Source organism: Mesocricetus auratus, unplaced genomic scaffold (genome assembly GCF_017639785.1).
Source record: "Mesocricetus auratus isolate SY011 unplaced genomic scaffold, BCM_Maur_2.0 Super-Scaffold_100018, whole genome shotgun sequence".
In the NCBI taxonomy this organism is placed as follows: Eukaryota; Metazoa; Chordata; class Mammalia; order Rodentia; family Cricetidae; genus Mesocricetus; species Mesocricetus auratus.
This window is the reverse complement of record NW_024429199.1, coordinates 31,387,426-31,405,427: the sequence shown is the minus strand read 5'-3', so window position 1 is coordinate 31,405,427 and position 18,002 is coordinate 31,387,426. Positions and strand designations below refer to the sequence as shown.

Sequence of the window (18,002 nt, the reverse complement as noted above, 5' to 3'; positions counted from 1 at the left end):
TTTCTTTTTTTTTCCTGACATCTCTTTAATGCTCAACAGCAAAGTACTTAGAAAAATCCTAATTTGTAAAAAAAATAAGAAAGTGTTTCTGTTATTTTTATATATTCCTCAGATACCTACCTCATATGTCACTCTGTAAGGCCTAAAGGAACACATACCGTCCCCTGAATGCTTCATCCCGTGAATAACTAGGCTTTCAGTTAGAACCAAGCAATCAAAGCACCACAGGGTAACACGTGTGTTTTTTGGCTGGAATTGTTTCTTGTTGAACATTTTCGACGTGATGGTTTCCTTGCTCTGAAGGAAAGTTGCGAACACGGTAGGACAGAGTGTGTCAGTCTGTCTCAGAGCTAAATGTGAGGTGCCCACCAGTGTTTTCCCTCAGGGTGCTTTGGATCTTGGTGTTTCACTGGTGCCTTTAACGCTCGGGCTTAGGGCTAACCTCCTCTAGAGAGCAATTTTGAACAGTTTCTTTAGCTGGGCACTTTGGGCCTTCTCTTTGTCTCAGATATTGTCTGGAGGATTATAAACCCTGGTTAGACTTTTCCATTGTAAGTGGTTGTTACTGCACTAATCTAAAAGCAGCCTTTGAGCAGGAGTCCTCGTCGATGGCCTTTACAGTTCTGGTGGGGACTTACCATTGCTTTCCTCTTCTGTGTCCCGTTTCCACAGTTCTGTCATTTCTTACTGATTCCTTTTATGGCAGAGCAGCGTATCCCTTTGATTAAAGGCTCCCCGAGCCCATAAATCAGTATTAGTGGTTAACTAATTGTTGAGAGTTTGAAGTTTTACTTCCACACAATCAAGTCATAATTATTTCTTCACTGTGGCCAAAATTTCATCTCATAAAACCTTGGGAGGACGTTGTTATTTTCCTCCCTCAGGTCTTTTTTATTAAAGATCTCTCAACATGGAAAACTGAAAAATGTTGAAGTCTCTTCCATCTTGAAAAAAAAACAAAGAGCAAAGGATAAAACAACTCCCAAGACTTTCCCAGCTACTACTTCACTTGTTTCTATGGCTTCATCATTTTGACCACCTAAGCTGTTATCTCAGTAGCTTCCTGATTTTGAAACTCAGTGACACACTTCAACCCACGGTTGACTTCAGCTGTTGCATATTTGTATCTGACTCTCATCACTGACTCTTCCTCCATTTGTTTGGGTGGCTCTGTGCCCTGGGAGCCCTGTCACACTGTTGCTTTTAGCCTCTTTACACACCTGTCCTCCTCATGACTCAACCAAATTTCAGCCACTGGGCCTCTTCCTGCCCACAGATTCTGAAGTGTTCTTATGAGGCCTGCTGCCTGAGTATCACTCCCGGATACTGAATACAGGGCCTGCTGTCCTGAACATCTCCTCAGGATCCTGGATACAGGGCCTGCTGCCCCGAGCATCACTCCCTGCTACTGAATACAGCTGGTATTCCTTGCATTCCATACCTGAAAATGAAACTTCTCCCTCTTGGACATTCCTATCTAAGGTGTTCCTTATGACACTTCAATTTGAGTTTGTCCCCAAACTGAACATATCTCCTCTTCAAATTTGGTTTTCTTGCTTTCTCCTTGACAACTGTATGCTGATGACTATTAAGAGTCTCCCCTCTCAGACATCCCCTGACGTCAGCCATCTTCCCTTCCTGGGGCCCTGCTGTGACGTGATGGGCCACATTTCTCATACTTCCTTCAATCATGTGATCTTTGAGATCTAAGACCATACTTGTAACCTTCTACTGTGGCAGCACGGTGAGTAATAGACTAGTAGATGGTAGAAACAACTAGTTAGAGAGACTGGAATAGTTGGATATCAAAATGGTGCCCTTATTGGTATTATACACATTTAAAAAATCATCAAGCCTTGTTAGTTGGATGTAGCCTGTAGGACTCTGAAAGGAGGAGAGAATTGTCTTGCCTTCATAGAGCAGGGTATACTTGCTACTTAGGCTCATTTTAATGGAGTCCCATGATGGCAAGGCGGCAGCAAGCAATTTTCACTTGATTTTTTTTCCAGATATTTTTAAAAGCAGTGGCTGGAGGAAGTCAAACCCAACCATCTGCTTGAGAATGCTGAGATTTGTGCTAGACACATTCTTCCTATTTACCCTACTTCTCATGTGGGTCGAGATTGGGGAGGGCAACAAGTAAGGTTCTTCCATTTGTGAACACACAAAGTTGTATGTCTGTGGGGATATCAGTTTCATTTAGAGAGGTCATTCCTATTCTAAACCCAGATGACACGCTGTGTGTGGCTGGTACCATTACTATCAAGCTTATATTTTTGTGCCAATGGTTTCATCACAGTAATTTTAGGACAGGATTGCTCTTGGAGTCCTTATAATGTTACAGAGATTGAAAAGGAAGCAAATAGGATTTCATCAGGCAGTGAAGTCTGTCAAATCGTATTTTATCAGTCAGTGAAGTCTATTAAGCAGTTAGATACTAAAACGATGGTTTTTTTTTTTTTTTTGGTTTTGTAAAGAATAAAAATCACCAAGTGTTACTGATTGGACATAGTCTGTTGTAACTACATAGAACAAGTATCTAGTTACTACAGATTAATCCAAGCTAATTTTAAAAGTTTCAAGCCTAAAATGTGAAGACTCAGGTCTAGGTAGACGGGAATTCTTAGAGCTAGGATGGGGACCAGAGTTATGTAGCCGTCTTTCCCGAGGACACCTCACATTTAGCAAAAATTTTAAATACATGAATAAAAATTCCATTTGGCTTTTTGGATACATGGATCTGCACTTGGGATATTTTCCAGGCTGATACTGGTTTGGTTGTCTTTTATGAAGAACGGCAAACAAAACATCCTGTTTTTAGAATAGTCGGCACTAGTCTCTGGGGAATAATTACAGAAATAGCCAAGGTTCCTCCTATATCAGTTAGAAGCTGTAAAATTTCCACTATTGTTATGTTTTCCTCAAAGTCCTCTTCAGTAGTGTGACATAAAGAAAATCGATTGGGGGCCTCAGGTGTCAGAGTTCTGCTAAGTGATGGTTATCCACTGACAGTGTAACAACCACCATCTTAAATGATAAATATTTGTAAACTCCTGTTTCTGTTTTTGTTTTTTTAACCTCTTCCTCCGTTCCCTCTGATAGTTTCATCTTTTGGATGTTTACCAGTATTCCTTTAAATGTTTGCTTGTGTCAAAAATGGGTAAAAATTGAAGAGATAAAGGTGCATTGAAAGGATTGTGATATGGCTTTAGGATTGGTGAAGGAGCCAGAATGGTGATTTACAAGCTGAAAACAGCTCTTCATCTCATGCAATCAGGTAAAACACTGTACCTTGGTATCCCCACACCAGATTAGCAAGGAGATGGAAGTTATTCCACCCCCAGCATGCCATTAGGGATGACAGGCAGAGCTTTGACAGACTGCTGGCTCGGTGGCGCATGTGTACAGGCCTGATTAGTGCTGAGTGACCTCAACTCACATACATTTCCTTTGAAAAGGGACCTGACAAGCTGTCTCTGTTCTACTGTTCTAATGAGCTTTCCTGTAGTGTGGCTTCCTTTTGGGAAGCCAGTTCCTTTAGGGTTGGAAGGGTCCCATGTCTCTGCTGTCTGCTTTATCATAAACAGCAGTGAGCTTCTGCCATCACATATCAAGAGATTTATTTTTTATGTCTCTTATAGGTTGAGTATGTATATGGTGTGTGTGTGTGTGTGTGTGTGTGTGTGTGTGTGTGTGTGTGCGCGTGTGCGTGCGTGTGTGTTCATATGGAAACTAGAGGTCAATGTTGTAGGGTATTTTCCTCACTCACTCTCCTCTTTATTTTTGAGTCAGGGTCTCTCCCTAAACTTAGAGGGCAATGATTATACAAAAGGCCAGACGGTCTCCCCAAACCAGCTTTCATATATGTGGATTGCCTCAGATCATAACTCAGACTCTCAAGCCTATGTTTGGAACCCTTTGCCAACCCAGACTGAGCTGCTTTTGGGCTTGCCTACAGCGTAGGGGTCTCTGTCTGTTTCTGTCTTTGGTTTGTTTTCTGAATACAAAAAAAAGTGAGCCTAAGATGTGTCCGAAACTGGTTCTATTTCTATTTAATAGGTGGCTAAGTCTCTCCAGTAGAACCTTCTCAGTCAAGAGCTGTGCCATGCTTGTGAGCCAGAGTTGGAAGCCTAACCTTAAATCCCTGTTACCTAAAAGGAGACTGTTTGCTGTGCCCTGCCAAATCATAGAGCTGTCAGGTTATAATTACCATTCGATGTGACTCTAATTAAACAGAATTGGTGGGAAATATCTGGGAGGGTATAACAATGCAGCCATCATGTTTGCATTTAAATGTTTGAGATTGCTCCCTTCACTTAAAGCCCTCCTAAAAGGGTGGGGGGAGGGCGTCATATCTCACTTAGCTCTATTGTTTTGGATTTTGGCTGCAGGCTATGGGGACCAGGGTGCATTCAGCTTGCATTGTGGTGTCTGTCTTTCAGACAGAGAAGTTGGAGAATGTATATTCTTTTCCTTTTTTGTTTCTTCAAAGAGATTAAATCACGGCTCTGACAGGAGAGGGCAGGGTCTCCGAGAAGACCTCCCCAGTGCTGGGAATTCATAGGTTCCACCAGGTCCCTTTCCCTATTGTCCCTGGCGGGGCACTCCCCAGCAGCTCCCAGCATCTTTGGCTGCAGGCCAGCCTCCCAGTGCCTCTGGCTTTGAAGTGTGGTGCAGGCTGTCCTCTGGCCAGGTTGTTGTTGCTGTGGCCTGGGCTTCGCTCACACTGAGTGCCAGGAGGGATGTCCTGTCTGCAGTATACATTTCCACAGCCTTAGTCCTGAGGCCCAGAGAGCCTGCCTTTGTATGAGCCACAAGTGGCTGTCCCTGACTGCTCTGCTCAGCTGTGCTTTCTTCCTGTGCCTGCTGGAGACAGGTTTGCACCCTGCCTGCCACTTGGGAGGAGGAGGAGGGCCCACCCCTCTGTGTGAGAGAAGACTAGAGCTCTCTGCCAGGCCCATTGTTGGTGTGAAGGGTTTTCTAAGCCTGGCTCTGGGAGAACCAATCCAGCTAGTTGAACTGCTTCTTCTGGGGGCTGCACTGACCTTCATTTAGCTTAGGCCTGGCAGCCAGGTTCCTGAAGACATTGCTTCTGGCAGGGGAAGTCTTTCTCAGCTGAACTCTGTTTGAACCCCAGTTCCAAGTGTGTAGTTAGAAGCTGTGCCTCTGCAGATAGATCTTTTTGACTTCTGGAGATTCCCCTCAGCAGTTCTAAAAGCAGGTAGACACGCGAACGAACACAGAGGTTTACAGGAGCAGCTACCAAGGAGTATGAATGGGCTCTGTGTTTCATAACCAACTCTAGAGCTGTGCACACCTTATCCTTGTCCAGTAAGGGAGACTTGTCACCGATGGTTTGTGTTCAGAAGGGCCAATTCAATTCAGACAGAAATTGCCTCAGAAAGCCAAAAGAAATTCTTGTTGTCCTGATTTAGATCCTAAGAGTTTCCTGCTGTGTATCTCACTAGATTTGATGGTGGCATTTCCCTCAGAGGGGAGTTTGTCCATCCTGTTTTATCAAAGGCCCACCTACAAGTCTGTCTCTTCAGGGACAGTTATTTACTTCTTTATGTGCAAGTTGATAAAGTCCCAAGATTTCATATTTGCTTTTGTTTTCCTCTTAAAAATTTTTCCCCACAAAACTTACTGTGTGTTTTGTTTGTTTGCTTTTGTTCTTTGGTCACCCCTAGGGAAACTTTGGAACTCTTTTGCTGCTGTGAATTTAGAGAAATGAAATAGATGTACTTGACTTGATCCCAAGACTCAGTTAGGGGAAGGTACCAGGAAGGATCCTGAGTTAAAAGATTTGTGGAAGGCAGGCCTCATGGTCCCACTAGGGCAAGCTATTCATACTGTATTTCATGTTCTGAAATCACTCATGTTCGATTTAGAGTTCTTTTCTCATTGTTAGTGAGTATTGTATATCTGGGTCTTGGATGGGACAATGGACAGAGGGCAATAATTGACCAGAGGAAACTGAGTTCCAGGGCTCTGCCTAGTAGGAGTGTTATGATAAACAGGCATCTTGTAATGGTCAACCCTTGAGGTTTGGAAACGGCAGAATGCTGCCATCCCATCATGTCTTTCCTAAATTCTGATTTCTCCTGTGGGGACAGATAACATATGAGGAGATCTAGATAGGAAAAGTGTGTACCTGGGATAGTTAATGTTAGTTCCTTCTGCAGCAGCAGCCTGCCTCAACGCTTAGGCAGTTACATCATCACCTGCCTCCAGGTACGTTTCCACCTGCTATGGACAGGCACACCCTTTAAAAGTGCTTGCCAGAGCCAGGCGTTGGTACACATACCTTTAATCCCAGCACTTGGGAGGCAGAGGCAAGCGAATCTCTGTGAGCTTGAAGCCAGCCTGGTCTACAGAGCTAATCCCAGGATGGGCTCCAAAGCAATACAGAGAAACCCTGTCTTGAAAAACCTAAAAAGAAAAACAAAGGTGCTTGCCAGGCACAGTTCCCTCTTTTGACTCCTGGTTCTCTCCATGCCTGTTCAGTCTATTACCTGCCTGTCTTATGTCCCCAGGCCAAGATGGCCCTTCGCTCATTCACTCTCTTCCTCCCTCCTCCCCCAGCAAACCTCTTGCACTAACTCTGTTGCCCATGGAGTGTGTTTGCTTAGTGGCATCCCTTGGCAGGGTCGGCTAAAAGGTACCCACTTCACCTATTTTTTTCTTTAAATCCCTTTTGGTTAATTCAGTAGTTTATATTAATATGCAGCACAGCACATGGACCATTCCAAGTATGTTTCTCAGTGCCTCCTTAGGGTGCTGGGGTATGCTCTAAGACCAAGGGGAGTAGAATGGTCAGGCTCTTGACCTGACCTAGCGATGCTGACCTGTCCTCATTCTTTTTCAGATGCTTCTCTTACACTTGCTGGTATCAGTTATGCACCCACAGCTACCGTCTTGAGAGTAGCCTCATGATGGGATGTCTCCTGTGATGTGGATCTTTTTGGTTCACTCTTGCTTTTCTATGGAATACTTTGTGCAATGTATACAACATATGTGGGCTGGCAGGAAACTGTTTCAGAGGAGGTTAAAAAAAAAAAGAAGGTATAATTCATTAATGATTTCATTCTGTCTCTGGGTATGTTTCTTCCTATTGTCAGCCAGTGCGGGAGGAAAAGGAAGAGCAGTGTTGCAGTTGAGGGTGTTGTGTGGGTATGTGCCATCCAAAAGTACTGTACAAGAAACATTTCTTGCAATAAAAATAATATTAAAACAATAGCAGAAAGTCGTTAATTATATTAAAGTAAAAAAGTTGTGGCCTAATGCTGTTAAAGTTTTTATTAAAGACAAATGTTAAAGCAGAGACATACATGTGTATATAAAATGATAATTTCGTGCTCCCCTGATTACACCCAGAATGTCCTTCCTAACACTGTTGCTGCTGCCAGTGGAGTGAGTTTTACTAGGACTGAGGCAAGCTATCCATCCAGTCCTCACGGTTCTAGGATAGGATTGTAAGCATCAGACCTGAAGCTACTGGAGTCGCAGTTTCCCTTCCCTAGGTTAAAAGTGAATTCTGGCTGACAGTCCCCAGTGATGAGATCTGTAACCTCATAGCAGGTGCACTGTAGTTGTCTGAGCTCTACCTTCTTGCTTGCCCTGGGAGTCCTTCTCTTCCTTCATTCCCGTCTACTTCCCATCCCATCCTAGGGTCTCTACCTCCAGCACACCAGAAGCCATTGGCAGCTGCTGTCGACTAAACAGAACGCTCCCTGTGTTCAGCAATTATTATTTTTGGGATCCTCACATTTTAGCTTTGAGCAGCCACTCTTCATTATTTATTTATTTATTTATTTTTAGTTTATGTTAATTGGTGTTTTTTTTTTTTTGTCATGGGCATCAGGTCCCCTGAAACTGGAGTTACAGACAGTTGTGAACTGCCATGTGGGTGCTGGGAATTGAACCTGGGTCCTCTGGAAGAGCAGTCAGTGCTCACAACTACTGAGCCATCTCTCCAGCCCAAGCACCTACTCTTAAGATATAAAGTGTTTGTGCCCTCTCCTCACTCTGCAGGCATGCAGTGTGTGTGTGTGTGTGTGTGTGTGTGTGTGTGTGTGAGTGTGTGTTAGTATTGTTGTTGTTGTGTGTGTGGTTGTATTGTTGTTGCTCAGGTTTCATCTCATAGACTTTATCACTTCCTGGAATAACTAGCAGAAAGGCAGACACTTAGTAAGCATTTTGTAATTGACTGGCTGTTAATTAAAATCGTGGTGCTCAAACTGTGGCCCTCGTACAAGCATGTCATCCATGTTTTGGTTACATCCCAGACCTACAGGATCTACAGCCAGCATTGTAATTTAATAAACTCCACTCCTGTTGACTTAAGCTTTTAAAAGACCACTGCCATCTTCAGCTTCTCCCTTCTGCAGAAATTTGGTTGATTTAGTAAGGTATCTGGCTATAGCAGAGCACTGGCTGCCTTTCCTTCCAATATGATGCTGATTTTAGGCTCTTAAGTATAACTGGTCCCTCCTAGGACTGTCAAGATCGTTCCATCTGTACAGCACCTGCCTTGAAAGCATAAGAGTGAGTTCCTGTCCCCAGAACCCACTTAAAAACCTGGGTGAGACAGAGACAGGAGGATCCCTGGGACTAAGTGGCTAGCCAGTCTAGCAAAGTAGCAAGCTCCAAGTTCAGAGATATGCTGTCCCCCCAAATAAGGGAGAGCTACTGAGTCTCTCTCTCTCTCTCTCTCTCTCTCTCTCTCTCTCTCTCTCTCTCTCTCTCTCTCTCTCTCTCTCTCTCTCCCCCCTCTTTGTCTTTCTCTCTCTCTCTCACACACACACACTATATAAATATATATATGTCCAAGAGATTAACTGTATTTGTATTCCATATTAAGCTATCATTTCACACAAATCATACACATCTCTTCAAATGGTCTCTTGTAGAAGCCTCACACCAAGGAGCAGACGGTATGGTTTACTTTCCTTAACTCCTCCTCCTTGCTTGTTCCCTCCCTTCCCTCTCCTTCCCTCCTCTCCCCATCGCTCTTTCTGTCTTGAACTGCTCACTCCCACTCAGCTTGCTATTTTGAACTCCAGGCAAGAAAATTTGTAGACATCTTGCAGTCTTTGAGGGAACATGGTTCAGATGAAATACCTGCCACTTTCTCTATGGGTTTCTTTTTTCGGGAAAACAGGGAAAAACACTGGTACTTTCACACAACTGCACACATGGTTGTAGACACAGAAACAGCCCGTGTCCTTAGGTACCCACACTCACACAGGCCATTGAGTTTCTTCCCTTCTTTCATTTTGTGTGTTGACTTTCTCTTGCCCATCAACACAGAGTCTAGATGTATGACCCACTTAGGCTACCTAAAATGTAAGATTGCTTTCCAGTTCCTATTGATTGAATATCCATTAAATTAACGGTGATGGCATATGGTTATAATTAGCATGCGGAACAAAATGTAGGCTGTTTTAAGAACAAAAAAATAAGTTGAAAATATTTTATTCTAAGAGGGTCTTATGTAGCTGAGGCTGATCTCAAACTTGCAATGTAGCTGAGGCTGACCTTGAACTCCTGATCCACCTGCCTCAACTTTGTGAGTGCTGAGCTTTCAGGCCGGTGTCACCAGGCCTGTTTTTTTTTTTTTTAATTATGTCTCCAAGTCACTTACACTCTGTGTTCTTCTATCTTTGAGTTGAAGCCTAGAAGACACAGGAGACATTGGAGAATGAGAGAGAGGAAGTTACTTGGCACTAGGTTGTTGAGCCATTCATTTTTGTTTTAAATGAGCTCCAGGGTTTCTCAGATAGGGAAATAAAATGGTTGATGGGGATGCTTTGTGGAAGTGGTAGTGTTTATGTATAGTTTGATCTCAGTTTTGTCAATAAAATTAAGCTGGTTTATTTAAGATAGGATTTAAAATACTCACCTTCTACTTAATCACTGTCTGGCCACAAGTATAGGGTATTATTCTGGGAGACTTAAAAGGAATTAATGCAATTAGTTGCTGGGTAGGAATGATGTATTTTTAGCAAGTAAAATAGGAGCGGGAAAAGAGAGGAGACTAACAGAATATAAACATTTATGGAATGTGAAAGTCGGAGTGTCATACACAGAGAGATAATTTATAATACAGTGTGCTTGGTTAGCATGAAAAACTAAAGTCCTAAAGAGACATTTCCATTTATCACACCCAAACTTTGCATTTATGGTAAATGCAATTTTAACCGTAATCTAAGTGGATATTTTTGAGTATGATCAAGATGAAGGCCATATAGTACAGGGATTGAAGGTTATGGCACCAGAGAATGTTGCAAGACCAGCCGTATGTCAAAGAATGCTGGAATAAAATAAGGAGCAGAAGGTTGTCCTTCTGCAGACTCAGACACACCACAAACAAATGTAACTGAAGCAGCCCAGCACGTGCATGCCATGTTCGTGCAACAACACAGAATTGTGTAGTTCAGTGCCAGTCACATACATAGTATAACAGTTTGAATCAAAGTACCATCCTCCATATATAGATTGAGATAACAAAAAGAGAAGTGAGAATCTGACTCATTAGACTACAGCATAAACATACAAAATAGTCCAGTAACCAGGGGCTGAGAAGACGGCACTGGCTACTGTTGTAGAGGACCCAAGTTCTGCTCCCAGCACCCATCACAGTTGGCTCCCAGCTGCCTGTAACTACAGCATGAGTTTATTTAGTGCCCTCTTCTGGCCTTTATTGGTATCTGCACACATATGTACATACTTACACATACATGCACACACATACACACCATATACATAAATAAAAATAAAAATAACTTTAAAAGTTTTCTAACAAGCCCGTTGAAAGATGTGTTTGGAATGTAAATAGGATTGTGAATAATTTGGAATTGGTGAAAAATTTGAATATGTACCTCTTTCTGCATATACAAATACATCCCAGATATATTAAGTCATTACGTATTCCAAAAATAAGAGTAAAGTTTTGTAGAAAAATTAACACACATACAAGACAATTTAACTATAAAAGTAAAGCCAGGACCTAAACATGGTCAAATTATATGATTGGGTGAATTTTTCATTAAAGATAAAAGACAGTAAAATTATTTTAAACAGGAAAATAATTACTGTCACCATTAAAACAATAAAAGAGAAACTCAAGTACGACTTATATGTTTTTCTTAAGTGTCAAATACAAAGTTAGGACATTGGCTAAATGTAGAATGCATATTTATGGTTGGCTGTTTCATAAGTAATTTAAATCACTTGATGTGGGTTAAATATAAGTTCATAAAATATTCCTATATTTTGGTTTAATGATATTGTTTCTGAAAATATTTTAAGGAAAATAGTATTTCTAGTGATACAGATAAAAGTATGCGAATTCTTTCCATACCCTGGAATAATGAAAGAAGTGATTTCATGCAAACTCTGTGGAATAATATGTGGCTGGTAAGGATGAGCAGTCTGAATACATGGAAATAAAAAAATCGCTTACAGAATAGCAAGTAGAAAAAAAAAGAATGTGTGTGCAGTAGAAAGGCATCTGTATAAAATATACTCATACTGGAGCAAATAGTAGATACTGTGTTTGGGTTACAGTATAGGACAGTCTTTCTGGTTCCAACATTTAAGGTAAAGGATTTGTGCCCTCCAGGAGGTGAGGTGCCTCAACTTGAAAGGGGACATAGTATAAAGGAATCCAGGAAATATGTTTCTAGTTGCAGACCCTGAGCCGTATTGACCTTCTGAGTCTCATGGTCACTGTCAGTGAAAGGAGAGTGTTGGGAGACTGCTCAGCATTAGCTCAGGTGTGTAAGGACAGGGTGACTCGAGCTTATAGTACCAGCCGCTGCGAGCTGCTTTGATGAGTGTTGCAGCACAATAGCACCACCGTGCCCCAGGGAGTACCCCATGAACCTGCAGAGCTTGGTCCCAGTGTTTAAACAGGGAAAGCCATCCAGCTAGCCCCAGCCAAGCAAGGCCAGCTGAAGCAGTTCAATTGGTGACAAACACAGTCAAGTAGTAGCTAGCAATAATAGACTATTCTACTGACTAGACCTTGAAACACAAGGTTCAGATCAACTTTGATTTTTCTGACTGAGCAGCGCCCCATTCTGCCTAGTGCCAAGTATGGTGTGGGCAGCAGTAAAAGATGGTAGAGGGAGGCAGTGTGGACCCAGCCCCTTCAGGGAGCTGTAAAAATGTTTCTGTGTTTCCTTTTTCCTAGCTTTAGATGATAGGGATCTACTGTAATGCCGTGTGTCACTGTTCATTTTTAAGGAAATGACTATTAAAGAAAATGTCTTGTGGTTTGCCCACCTAGGCTTACAGGCAACATAATTGTATCTTCTGTGCTAATCACTTGCAGTCATGTAATCAAGTCACTCATGGGTGAATAGTGTATTTTCCTTAACCGCTCTTGGGCTTCCACAGCGGGTAACTGTACCACGTTTAGGCACTTTGCAAGCATTGTACATGTCCTTAAGTCATTTGAAATCACAGCTCACCCCCAACAACAGATAATAGAGAAGATGCTTGCTGCAGCTGGGTAGGTGAAAAGGCTTTTGGCTTATGAGCTTAATAACAGATGGACCTAATAACTGGTTGTACCCAGAAATTTATATAATTTAAGAAACCCGTATTCTATGTAAGAAGTGAGCAAGACTGGAAAGGGATGTTAGATTTCCATGTTTGTACTAGCCAGTCAGTTTCACATTTAAAAATTAAAAAAAAAAGCATTTTAAAGAACTTTCAAGCTTGAAGTCTGGGGAGATGGCTGGCTCAGTGGGTAAAGAGCTTGATACACAAACATGAGGTACTGACATCAGATCCCCAAACACCTCTACGTACACACAAAGCCAGGTGTGGCTGTACACATCTGCAATCCTAGTGCTGGGAAGGATTGCTACCAGCCAGTCTAGCCAGTAGGTGAGTTCAAGGTGTAGCAAGAGCTCGGGTCTCAAAAGATGGAGTGGAGAATCAGAGAGGAAGATAATGATACCATTTGGGTTCCTCCTGTGTATGCACCCCCACACCAACACACATGTGTACGCTACACACAGCCACACAAAATGAAAAGAAATTGTGTAGGAAGAAGGAATCTTGAGGTGTGTTCTGCCTCATGAGGAGATGAGCCCTAGTCTATTCTAGAAAGTGACCATCTAAAAGAAGCTTGCTCTACCTTATATTCACAAATGGTATCATGAACCTAGGTATCATGAAAGTCTTTGAAATGCTTGCATAACCTAAAAGAAAAATAGAGAAATATTTTTCAGCTTTTGGTGTTCAAAGGCACAGTATGGTTTGTGCTGTGTCATCTCATCGAATGACAATTTGCTGATTCAGCAAAATTAACACACACACACACACACACACACACACACACACACACTCAGAGAGAGAGAGCGCGCGTGAGATCCACAATAAATACATGGACATACACACAGTTATGGAGACATGTGCTTATGCACACACACACTGGCATAGAATGAGCTGGGGTCAGGTATGGGACAGTGGTAGACCTCTTGCTTTGCAAGTGCAAGTCTCTGAGTAGTATTCCCAACACCACAGAAATAAATGGATGGATAAGTTAATAACCAAAGCCTATGACATTTGTCTTGTCATACTAATGGCAGGAACTCTGGAAAGTAATAAGGACTGTTTATCTTTGCTAATGAAGAAGTCTCTTGCGTCTATGCCCAAGTGAGCTTCCTGAATACCACTCTGAACAGCAATGAAGCCAGAATCTAGGCATAGATTTAATTGAAAGTTCATGCACATTCCCTTGACTACTATAGGCTCTACTTGGATGTGGCTATTGTTATTTATATTACCATTACTTGCAACTGGTTTCTTGTACACACTGATTAATTTTATTAATATGTGCAGCAAGATTGTGGAAGTGGCCATCTCACAATTCCAAATTGTGCAATAAAAACCAAGTATATGTGACTTTGGGATATGGGCTTGAACTTTGGCTAGGATGTGGTCGTGTCTATGTTCTGTGGCTGCAAATTACTGGCTTGTTTGAAAATACGGAATCTACCCCAGTGAGACCTTATTCAGGATTAGCTTGAAGCTGTGTGATTTTCTATCATATCCTCTTCTGCTCTGTCCTTTCCTGTCTATTTTTTTGGTTTTACGAGACAGGGTTTCTCTGTATTGTTTTGGAGGCTGTCGGTCCAGCCCGGCCTCGAACTCACAGAGATCCGCCTGCCTCTGCTTCCCCAGTGCTGGGATTAAAGGCATGCGCCACCACCGCCCGGCTCCTTTCATGTCTATTTTAGTCTCTCTCTCCAGGTGAGCTATTGCTCTCTTGGAACTTCTCCCACAACTGAGAGAGTAATTTGATTTCTGGACTTCAGGGCAGGTGCTGTGCTGACAAAATGAGTGGAATGTGCTGGTAATATTTGTAATCAGCTGTCGATGGGGCTTCACTACTGTGAACAGTTGCTGGGGAAAACAAGACAGCATGTTCAGGATGATCTGGAAATCCACGTTGCGTGATCACTGTTACATATAAATCATCAGTCTAGGTGTTAGTGTCTGTTCCTTAGCAGAAATCGACTGTAGCCAAGATTTAATGGCTTTTGTGAAATGCAACCTGCAACTTGGTTGTGTCAGCCAATTATACTAATCAATAGGGGTTATTACAGAACGACTATTTCAGTGCTTGCATGTGTGTGTGATTTTTAATGTCTTTGCATTATGTGGTCAATTATTCCTGTGTGCCTGTCGGGGTTGGCAATAAACTTTTTGTGGTATTCTGTAACTTTAATCTCTTTATGCTTGAACATTCATATACCCCAATTATAAAATTTAACCCGGTGACCAAATACTTTTGTTATTTGGTAGCACCATAATAGAAAAATTGTATTCCTAGTCTTAATCTGAATTTTGTATTGTTAAGTTACAGATAGCATCAAGCTCCTGATTAAAGTGCTCTTCTGTTTGTGTTTTCATTAGGTGAAGTCTGTGAGTTTTGTCAAAGACAATGATAATCGGATCTACTTGAAAGATTAAGTGAATTGATTTGTTTGGAAAGTTCTCTCAACAGTCAGCTAATAGGTAAGTGAATGTACATGCTTTCTGTGGTTTGACTTCAGATACCAAAGTGTGATATTAAGTAGGTGTTAAGTGAGATTTTGATAGGAGTAATTTGAAGCCCTCAAAACCAGTGATCGATCTTGGGGCTGTTACTTAATGAATGTATTTGTATATCTGTCCAGCAGTTGAAATTTTTTTCAGCTTTAAAATTGTGTGTGTGTGTGTGTGTGTGTGTGTGTGCGTGCGTGTATGTGCATGTGTAAATGGTGTGTGTGTGTGGTGTAGGTGCATGTGTGTATGATGTGTAGGGTGTGTGTATGTGTTTATATGTATGATGATTGTGTGTGGAGAGTGTATGTGCATTTGTGTGTGTATGATTGTGTGTGGGCTGAATGGGCATGTGTGTGTATGATGTCTATGTGGAGCATGTATGCATGTGTGTGTATGATACATGTTGTAGGGTATTTGTGTGTGTGTGTGTGTGTGTAATATGGGGGTGTGTGATTGTATGCACATGCACAGGCCTGGATACACAAAGCCCAGATGAGGATGTCAGATATCCTGCTCTAGGAGTCAGACACCCTGCTCTGTGGCTCTCTGCCTTATTCATTTGAAAGAGGGCATCTCACTGACTAGACTAGCAGCCAGCACGCCCACACACACCAAGACCTCCTTGCTCTTCATCCACAACGCTAGAGTTACAAGCAAACACAAGGCTGTGCCTGGCTTTTTACCTAGGTGTTAGGATATGAACGCAGACCCTCCTGCTTTCTGACCAAGTGCTCTTACCCACTGAGTCATCTCTGTCATCTCTGTAGTCTGATTTAGTTTGAACAATGGGAAACACCACTTACTATTTGAAATTACTCCTTTTATTGAAAATTCTGTTTTATTTCATTCTATTATATTAGATACAGAGGATTGAACCCTGGGCCCTTACACAGGCTAACTTCAGGTTGTGCCAAACCCCTTTTATTTATAGTTTTGTTGAAAATTTCCTTGTAATCTTGAATTAATATGAGGATATCCTATTTTACTTTGGAGGAAATTTCTCTCTCTCTCTCTCTCTCTCTCTCTCTCTCTCTCTCTCTCTCTCTGTGTCTGTATGTGTAACTGCATCTTATTGAATTTAAATCTAAGATACAGTGAGCTTTTAAAGATACCCCACATCTTGCCATATTAAACCATTATTATGCTATGGATATTTCAGTATGTATGTGATATGAACAGACATTTAAGTGAGGGCTTGCTCAGTTGAACTTCATGCTGTTCTGGATAGCACTGGAGGCTCCTGAGATAGAAAATTGAGAACCAGGAGGAGTTTAGGCTGTTCCCAGATCTCCAGGGACTGCCAGAATTTAGTGGGAACAGGACTTTGGCTACTCTTAAAATGTCAGTGTAGTAAAGCCTGCTCTCTCAAACAGATTTTTGGCATCAGAAAGTCTAAATGATTCTGATTTTAGTGCTTGATATTTTTTTTAACTCAGGAAAACTCATGCTTTAATTAACCCTTTGTATAGTAACAGATAATTTTTTGGGGGGGTGCTGTTTTCCTAATTTAGGCCACAAGATTTGAAATACTGAAGTTTTACACATTTTTCATGATGCTAAAATTGTGTACCTTGTTATTTAATTTCTCTTCAAATAAACTGGAACAATTTAAGAATTCAACAAGTGTTAATGAATAAGAGAAGAAAGTGTCAAATTATTTAGGGAGGCAATTTCAAACAAAACCAACCACTAATGTTTGTTTAGCTGTGAGCACCTAAAGGTGCCATGAGTTAGATAGTCTCTCTCTGATAGTATTGTATGAACAGTGAACACCAGCATCTGCCTTAGCTGCGGTGATGCACTTGAAGACCCTGGTCTTAGATCTTGCTCCATTTGTGTAGCCTTTGGGCATCCAGGAGAGGAGAAATATAGAATCTACAAACTGCAGGTAATTTTTTTCATCCTGCCTTGTAAGGCTCATGCTTCAGACTCATGTGTGACCAGAAACTCTCTTTGTTATGCAAATACAGTGCCATTTGGAGACAGTTTTGGATAATTAAAGGGATACAAGAGGGTGTCATACGTGTTTGTGTATTGACAGGTTGGTTCAAAGCTACACCATAGGCTTTAAGAGCATCTATACATGACTTCCAATGACCTCACTTCATTTCATCATTAAAATAGATCCACATGGAGCCCATGAGTTACTACTTGAGTCTATGAGCTATGTGGTTTCATTTATCAAAAAGTATTTCCTTGAATTTTTCAAGCAAACACTTGGCCACATGTATCATTCATTCATGAGATCAATAATGTATCCATCTATTTAGTCAGTCAGTATTCATTAAGCCAGTCATGCGAGCAACATACATTTCATCCCAAGTCTGTTCTATAGCTACTCAACACCCTGATGGAAGGCTTCTCTCTTATTTAGTATTACTCTTTTCTGTAGCATTATTTCTGACTCTTTCTTTGGTTTGTACTGTATGAGGGCTGTGTGGGGGAAGTTCTCATTTAGTTACTTTCTGTACTACCCCTGCATTGTGAAACCGAGTTACTTTGTGCTTTGTTTCTGTGTGTGTTAGCACATAAGTGAGGTAGTTCATCATTTACAAACAGCATTTACCTGTGTTATCTCATGTGAGAAAACAGCTATGATATAGAAACTAAATGCAGTTTATTTTGTGTACAAGGAAGTGAAGGCTACTACTGGAGTGGTGGTGCTGTAGCTAGTGACTTAGTCAAAGGCACAGCCCTAGTGACTCACAGGGACAGACCTCAACCCTGATTTACCCATTGTCAGATGACATGTCACAGTCACTGTGAGGTCATTATTCAAATATTGGAGCTTTGTGGATCTGGTCACTACATTCTGTTTAATATGCCTCATAGAGGGAAAGAAAAGCCATGTTGAAAGTATGAGAATCCGATTTTAGGGATTCTCCAGACAGCCCAGAAGATCAAAGACCAGCATGGCATGTGGACACACATTT

At 41.7% G+C, this 18,002-nt stretch overlaps 1 protein-coding gene across 7 annotated transcripts in view; it reads left to right on the top strand.

Annotated features, from left to right (window-relative positions):
* Hivep2 (HIVEP zinc finger 2) overlaps positions 1–18,002 on the top strand; it is a 180,356-nt gene that overhangs the window by 91,370 nt on the left and 70,984 nt on the right. For all 7 annotated transcript variants that reach the window (XM_040728201.1, XM_013110199.3, XM_005065857.4 and 4 more), the window contains one exon: positions 14,938–15,039. The gene's annotated coding sequence lies outside the window, so the exon portion shown is untranslated. The remainder of the gene's footprint in view (positions 1–14,937; positions 15,040–18,002) is intronic.